This window comes from Pagrus pagrus, assembly GCF_965226575.1.
Source record: "Pagrus pagrus genome assembly, chromosome: 12".
NCBI lineage: Eukaryota > Metazoa > Chordata > Actinopteri > Spariformes > Sparidae > Pagrus > Pagrus pagrus.
The window spans coordinates 6,535,070-6,542,669 of NC_140196.1; positions in this window are offsets into that span (position 1 = coordinate 6,535,070).

Genomic DNA, 7,600 nt, shown 5'->3' on the forward strand with positions numbered 1-7,600 from the left:
AACGAGTTGTTTTGAAAATGAAAAGAACATCGAAAAGTTTTCCTGATTGCAGCTCAAGGCAACAAAGCGCACAATGGTTGTCTGTGTTGTGACCTTATGTGAGTAAAAGAGAAGGCCAGCTTTGTTTGAGAGGAAGAGAGGAACTGTTTTGGTGACACAGATTTATTCTTACTTTTCATGGCGCTCAGATAATCAAGGGGTTACTCAGGAGGCTGTCAGGTGAGCAAAGTGCAGAGATAAGAGGCACATCAGCCTATTCAGTTTGTCACTGACGACGAGGACTTCAGCAAAATGCAGAACTGAGAGTTTATTCAATTCAACAAGGGAAAGAAAAAAGTTGACGGAAACAAACTCAGTGAACGACTCAGGGCCTTTTAAAGAGAAAAGGAAGGGGGGGGGAGTGGAAATCTGAAAATGTGATCTGGAAAAAGGAAAAAGTTTTGGAGCGGCTGAGGGGAACAGTTGAGAATACACGACACAAAAACAGATGACGGAGCAGAAAGGTTTGCAGTATGAAGGTGCCCTTTTACTTGTTGTTTCATGTAGTTAAATCTATTTTTAGTGGCTACAGTTTGGTTTCGGGGAAAGCTTGGCGTGCCCCCTCAAGCCGAAAGAGCCGGGCCGCTCCGTTAGACTGCGACCTCCGCGCTGAAATGTGGACTATTTGAAGCCAGAGGGGGAAACAATCATCCAATCAGAGGAGAGACTGAGGGTTAGGTTTGGTGTTTAAATGAACAAAGGCCATTATTGTGAGATTGACCAGGCGATGCAATGGCTTCATTGTGAGAACTACATATAACTAAAGGGTAACTCCACCAATTTAATGCATTAAAGTGTGTTTACATATGTGAAAAACAGAAGTATGAAGCCTTTTGTGCCTCCAGAGGAAGCTGCAATCTGATTAATTGCCTCCAGGGATGTCACTCAAGTTGCATTGTGGGTAATGTAGGCGCCAGGTTTTGAAATGGAAGAAGAATAAAGAAAGTATTTATTTGTTGTTGTCCATAATGATGCTACTTTTTTCACTCTCACTCCCCGAGACTTTTAAACACACTTTAAGGCCTAGAATTGGTGGATGCAGTATGTTTACCTGTATAGACTCAATCACCATTTGTGGTGGTGCTGGCACCTTTAAAGGTGCTGTTTGTAAGAAAAGGAGATTTTTCTTACAAACAGCATCATTAAGACAGCATCATTGTCTTGTTTACAAATAGCAAACCACCAATCCTGCACAGTATGCCATTATTCCTATTTACACAAAAGTTTTCTACAACAAGAAGCCTGATCAAGCACGGAAAATTGTCAGACTACATCCAGTTTATTAGGAATTACAAACTGTATTTGTGCAGTTATTGCATTTCTTAGCGACGCTCTGATTTCATTAAAAGCTGCTTTACGCTTCAAAGATGTTACTCTCTGGAAAATAAAGGCAGAAATCCAATATCGCACAGGATATGAAGGGGTTTCATATTTCGGATTGCTGTCTGTTGTTATCATTAATTTGTTTTAAATCCCTTTGGGCTTATCCTGTTTTCACAGAGATATTTCCCAGATCTACCCCAATCTGGTATATCACTGTGGATATATTTGTCTGCAACCCTCGGCCGATCTTGACTCTCGCCTTCCCCCCCCTGCCTGTCTCTCCCTTTGCCACTTGGCTTTCTCTCTTTTCCTGCCTCCCTGCGTTCATTCCTGTCTGTCTGGTACTGTTTGAAAGTGCCCTTTACACGTCAGTAGTGCAGCACAGCGGTGGATGGGTGAGGAAGGGCGTGTGTGTGTGTGTGTGTGTGTGTGTGTGTGTGTGTTGGTGGAAGGGGGGGGGGGGTTTCCATCGCTCTAACTAGGTCAGTGAAGACACACCCCTCTCTCCCCTCGCCGTGCCCCTGCTCACCCCCCTCCTGTCTCTCCCTTTTCCTCTTCTCCCTCCTGCTGTGACGCAATGCAGACTTTCTGCACAGTCCTCCTGTTTCTCCATTATTACCTCCTGAGTCTGAAACACACCGCACGACAACACAAACTTCCACTTCACGCATGAGAGTCTTCTGCACTTAACATACAGCAAAAGCTGCACAAAGCACTTCTATAGAAGCACGGTCAAGTTTGATGAATCAGCTGCACCGCATGGATCCGTTCAGCGGCCAGAGTTTGAAATGATTTGACCCAACTTTTTTGTTGTGATGACGGATTGCACGACGGGTTACATAATGTTTGTATGGGTTGTCAATCTGTGATCAGTTGTGAAACACGGAGGGTCGGTCAACCAGAGGCATCAGAAAGTGTGTCACTGTTACTGTGCTTTTGCTTTGGAAACACACAGTCTTATTTAACAAAAAAAAAAAAAAAAAAAACTCCTCTATTGTGCTGCTGTGTGCGTAAGAGACGACAGAAAACAATCACTGCATTCATCTGCAGCTTTTGAACCCCATAAAAAACACTTGACTTGTGTCTCGTCATGTGTTTGTGCAGTCTGTCGACAATATGGACTGAAAATCATTAAAAATGCACGCCAAAGAGCAAAGTCCAAGTATTACATAAGCCCGCCGTGTTGCTCCACAATCCCAACGCTAGATGTCTCTGTTCCCTCTGGCCGTGCTGTGATGACTCATCTGGGCGGTTATATATGAACTGAATTACAAAAATCTCACCCATGCCAGGGTTTCGAATGCAAACAGTGTTTGTCACAGTAAACAACAATGTTGGGTGAGATACGTTGACGCACCGTGCATTGTACGTGTTAGACAGATGGATTTAGAGAGAAAGAGGCCAAAGACTGGGCGGTGGATGTGAAAAACCTGTTTGGAAACCAGACAAAAGAGTTATATTTAGCTGATGTCATGCATAATTATGAGCAGATGATGTCAAATGATGATTATTTGAGAAAATGTAAAGGATTAAACCTTAAAAAAGAGCTCTTGCTTGAAAATTTAAAAATAGGAAAAGAGGATGTAAGGGAAATATAGGAAGGATAAGGAAGATTGTACACAGTAGACCGTGGAGGAAGCACCATGAGGCGAGGCGGAAGCAGGAATAATCACAGTTGAGGAACATGTGAAGGACACCGGAATAACTTTTTCCACCTCGCTGTGCACGCCGGCCTTCTTCACCCCCGATAGAAACATCACAGTTTTGTCTGTGTCCATGTGTGAGCCCATGTGTGATCCCATGTGTGTGTCCATGTGCATTCACACCCACTCGGGTGTAACTGGGTCAAGCTCACATGGCAAAGCACGCCGATTCACACTGGAGATAGACACAGTTGCCGGGGCGCATATTTGCATTTGCATCAGATTTATGTGTTCGTGTTGCCACGGACAAAAGCAGTTTTGTTTCTTCCACAAGCCCAGTCACTCATCTGTGATTATGGCTAGAGTCTCATGACTGTCTTTTGTGTTTTATAACGTATTAGATGTTCAGTATAGAATGCATCAGCAGCTCAGAGGCTCTCCCTCTATTCAAGTGTCTCTGGGTGTGGATGTTGAGTCTGGAACAAAAGAGAGAGATGAGTGGAGACGGTGAGCGAGATATTTGTGGATGATTGTGTTTGTCAAGACAAGTCTGGACACACTGTAGAGATTTAAACATTGGTGCAACTCTATGTGTGTGTGTGTGTGTGTGTCAGCATGCCTCTTACACACTCACACAACCACGAGGAAACATTTCCAGGCTGAATTAAGCAACGTGTTGGAGGGATACGTGGAGGTTTAGAGAAGTGGTCTCCTGGTCGGAGGGTTGCTAGTTTGATTCATGTGACTGTTTGTACAGAGGAAACAGAGGAGAACAAATCTTCCTCTGTTCAGCGCTCTTGAACCGACGCTGAACGTTCAGGTGCATTCATAGTAAAATGCTGCGGCTCCGCTGTGCAAACAGGAGGAGTCGGTGGCAGTAATTGTGTTTGCAGAAAGCAGCTTGGCTGAGATGAATATTTGATACATTATAATTAAAGTGAGGTGGTCTGTAAACACTGGTGTGGAGCTGTTCAAGTAGAGGAGTCAAACATGAACTTAAAGGGGCAGTTCAACCCAATGTCAAAAATACATAGGCCTATTTTAAATCTAACCTGTAGCTACCTGTAGATACTTATCCATCTAGGTTGGGTTGGTGAGTTTTGGAGATATCTGCCATAGAGACATGACACGGTCACTCAAGATAAATCACAGAGCTCAATGTGAGCAGTTTGATGCCGGAACTAATTTTTTTTCCTATCGAACTCTGCCCACCAATCGTATTTCAATGCAGAAGGAAGCGTGCATCTGCTCATGGATGCCAAAACGCTTGTGACAGCGCAGGACTGAACATTAAACAAATAATTTCACCCAAAAATGAAAATTCAGTCATTATATACTGACCCCCATCTTGATGGAAAGTCAGATAAAGTTTCAAAGTCCACAAAATATATATATATATGATATGGAAAGAAAAAGAGTTTTTCAAATGTACTTTTTGCACAGAAATGTACAGAATCACAGGTAAGAGATAAAATGTAATTTTTTCTTTGTTTTGTGGTGAAGCGTCCCTCACAAGGCCCAGAAAATAACACTAAACCGTGATGATTAAATAAGCTAATAAGTTTTAAAACATATTTAGTTGTTATTTATTAAGACTTAAACTCATCTTATCTCCTACATCAGGTTTGTGCAGGTTTGGTTTTGATTGACAGCAACCAAACAATCCACCAACTGTCATTAGATCTAAATCAAATGCTGCTGCATATCATTGGTCGCTGGTAGTATGAGTATGAGTCCCGCCTGCCTCGAACCACTGAGAAGAAAGATAATGCTGAAAATCCTCCTGTCACTCAGTAAGAAACGTTTTAAGAAGAAAACATTTTCAGGGCCTCTAATTCTCAGTGGTCAGGGCGTGGGCTGAGGTTAAAAAATATACATGAAAACAATATATTATTAATATGTTATGATGTCGAAATGATCAGCATTTGAAAAAGCTCCTCCCGTATAAGCTGCATCCAGTTTTCACTGTTGCTCGACCTCCTATACAGGTGTTGATGATCTCCGATGTTCTGTGATAAATGACATAACACCTGTATCTAGACACTTCACAATAGCTCATTCTCAGCAGTGTAATTGAGTGTAAGGCAGGCCAAGGACACTGCAGTAATATATGTCTGTGCTCCTCCTGTAATGCCTGTGAGATGGGGGAGCGTGAGCGCCGGCTGAGATGAATCTGCACCTAATGACCTGTGATTGAACTCGTTCTGCTGCCTTTATCAAACTCCAGAGTTGTAAAATGAAACTGATAAGGAGCAACCGAGGGGCGAAAGAAGAAACATATGTGCTCGAGTGAGGCGCGGTAACAGGAGCCGGGAAGATAAACAGAAACGGGTGAATGAAAAATAGGAAAGTTGGAGAAGGAGATGGGACGAGAATGTAAAGAAGAGTCGAGCAGAGGAGTCGACTGTGACTATCTGACACAGTGACCCAGTGACGCAGCAAAGCTCGCAGCTCACAGATTATGGCGGGAGGGGAGGGGAGGGGAGGGAGAGAGGGATTAGCGGTAACTCCAGAGAGGAGAAAACAGGGAGATTAACTGAATGAGGGAGCGAGGGATTACAGGAGCCAGAAATAATCCCAGCAGAACTGAGTCCAGTACATGTGTGTGCGCGCGCTTGTTGCCTCTTCGTGGTTTGCGACTTACAAATTAGTCCAAATTAGGAAGTGAAGGACACGGCGTGGTGTATGTTATCTACAGTACATGTAGCTCAAATTACCCCAGTTCCCTTATGCATGCATGCGAGCGATTTACAATACTGCGTGTGAGAAGATGGACTGGAATGTAAGGAGTCGGTGCTGCGAAGGCAGAGAGATTGGCCACGGGGCCCCACTGAAACCATGTGCAGCCAATCAGTTACAGTTGGTCCCTCATCCCTACAAAGACTCTTTGATGTGAGCGAGGCCTTTAAATTCAACCCTGGGGAGTCACAAGGCTGCACTGGCTTTGATCTGAGTCAGGAGAAACCTTCTGCTTTTCCTTCTGCACAGCAACAAAACGTCGGCTTGTCTGACGGTGAAAGCGCTGGTGACAGCAACAAGCATCACTCTTAACCTACTTTGGGTGCACCTCCCATCTTATATTTTCTGTCATCTCTTCTTTTAATTTTCCCTCTCAAAAATTCCCTCTTGTGCCGTGTGTTTTATCTCCCAGAGCCTAAAATACCCCTGGCAGGTGTGAGCTGTAAATACATAATGATGCCTCTCTGCTGACAGATCGCTCCTGCCCGTCGCAGCCTCCACAGGGCTGTCACTTTAAAACGACTGACTTGCTTTGGCCTTGAAACAGCTCAAGGCAAAGTGGACATGGGCTGTTTCACCTGTCTGTGCTTGTTGTCGCACAATATCCGTCCGTTTATGTATGATTCTTCCCCCATCTGCTCGATCATCCTGTTATGCTGCCGTTGCTGGCAACCTCCCAAAATCCTCTCCAGCTTCTCCCGGCACTAAGCTCTCCTCCTTCTTCTTCTCCCTTCTCCTTCCTCACCTCTATCATCAGGCAACAAAATGTCTGCCACATACGAGCCAATGCCGAAGCCCTCCTCCTCCTCCTCCTCCTCCTCCCACTCCCTCTCTCTTTCTCTCTTTCTCCCTTCCTCTGCTGTCTAACCATAGAGCTGCACAGCGGTTACGTAAGACCGGAGGTCAAAGTGTCACTGCCGTTGTCAGGGGAGACATAGAACAGAGGGGCTTTAGAGGAGATTGTGCACAAGGGGGGGAAGAGAGACGGAGGGAAAAACAGCGCACACACAAACGGCTGGGAGGAAAGATTGTGCAGAAAAGGCGAGTAAAATAAGGATTTGAACATGTGTGCATGAATAAAAACATCAAGACGCTGGAGCACATTTCACCAGGGCTGTGACGGGGAAGTGTATAAATATACAAAAAAAAAAAAAAAAAAAGATGAGCTGTTATGAAATACAAGGAAGAGGGAAAGGGGTTCGGGAGAGAAAAAAACAAAAGAATGTGAGCGCCTGTGTCTCTGCGTGGGTGAGAGGCAGAAAAGGAATCTGTGATTGGTGCTCTGTGCCCGACTGCTCCACTAACCTAGTTTGAGTAATCTCTGCCTTCATGCTGTTTCATAACACTCCTGCCAGAGCATTGCATCATAAGGCCACCCGCTACAGCGACCCCCCCCCTCCCTCCACCGCCACCACCACAGCACCCACCCACCTCTTCATCACAGTCACACACGTTACATCAGAACCAAACAGCACAAAGTGTCCGAAGAAAATGATTCAGGCGAGCACAAAAAAAAAAAACAAACAACACATTTGCTGCCGTCGTGCGTGAATATCACATGAGATGCAAATAAGTCAAATGCATGAGACGTTCGCAGGAGTGTTCATGTGACATGTTCCTGCGCATCCAGCGCAGAAATATGAAGTTGAAACAGGAACCAGACTGCTGTGAATCACGAAATGTTTGACGAGGTCACTGGGTGTAAACTCAGAGTTGCTCCACAGAGGACAAATTGAATGGCGGTGAGCAATCGTTGGGAGAGGAGCCAGGGATTTTTTTTTTTTTGTTTTGTTTTTATGATACTCAATGAACACAGCTTAGCAACAAAGCTCATTTCAAAACAACAGCTCAGATGA